Source organism: Octopus bimaculoides, chromosome 24 (genome assembly GCF_001194135.2).
Source record: "Octopus bimaculoides isolate UCB-OBI-ISO-001 chromosome 24, ASM119413v2, whole genome shotgun sequence".
In the NCBI taxonomy this organism is placed as follows: Eukaryota; Metazoa; Mollusca; class Cephalopoda; order Octopoda; family Octopodidae; genus Octopus; species Octopus bimaculoides.
Genome location: NC_069004.1, coordinates 31,341,811 through 31,343,095, shown reverse-complemented (window position 1 = coordinate 31,343,095; position 1,285 = coordinate 31,341,811).

Sequence of the window (1,285 nt, the reverse complement as noted above, 5' to 3'; positions counted from 1 at the left end):
TTTTAACACACACAAAAAACAAAAAAACCTTTCACAGATTATCTCTTCACATAATATTATTCTGTTAAATAGGAATCCAATTACTGAAAATAATAACATTAATTTAGCTAATACCATCCATCTCTCTAAAAATATTAACAACAAGGTTATTGTCTCTGAAGTCAATTCCAACAGAATCAAGTTTATGTCTAGTATTTTTAAGACTAAAACCTCTTTATACTAGTGTAAAATTATTTCCGATACAGATGTCTTTTCTTATATAGATAGTTCTTCTTCTGCATTAAATTTAATTGCATTAAATCCAATTTTGATTCTAACATTTTTTCTACATTTTTATACTTGCTTATGGTATCTTTATACCTGTAACAAACTTTTTCAATTGCTATTTTCATATTCTTACTACTCACTCTGGCTGATTTTTATGAATATGATAAATTTTTATTGGAAACTAGCTAAATTAACAGCCCACTCTTAAAAAATACAATCAAAAATTAAATCTTCGCCAGCCATCCAAATGGCTACTGGTTGATGAAAGCGCAAGTAGCAACGTAAAGCCAAGGTTCGCGGGAATATCTTTTTAGTCTTCTATAATTACATGAGTTTGCTATGGATTATATTCGTTATTAGGAATTTTTTGGAGTGAAAAAATGACGCAGTGACCTAACAAATTGTATTTAGAATATTAATTGCGATTGTTTAATCCAAGAAATTTGGAATTGTGTAAATGTATGTATTTTAAACATACACACACACAGAGAAAATCTGCCTTTTATAGTATAGATTATTTTACTCTATTTTTGGATTCCTCAAGAAGTTTGAATTGTTCTATTTGAATTTATTTTTTCTCTTATATATATAATATTAGGGACAAAATCCAAAATTACAGGTAAAAACTCAAAATCAATTTATAAAAAATTAAAATCAAATTAAGTTTCACAGTATAAAATATATATAAATATATAGTTTTAGGGAAAAGAACCAAGGTTCATGAACTCATCGATGAAAATCCAGTCACATATAGAAAAATTAATAATTAAAAGCACAATAAATGAGTATAATATAATACAAAGTAAATATCATAAGATAAAGATAATAAAAATAAAGATAATAAAATAAAGAGAATAAAATAATAGAAAAATAATAATAGATAATGGAAAAATAAAGATAATAAAAATATCATAAGATATTATCTTTATCTTATGATATTTACTTTGTATTATATTATTACTCATTTATTGTGCTTTTAATTATTAATTTTTCTATATGTGACAGTGGATTTTCATCG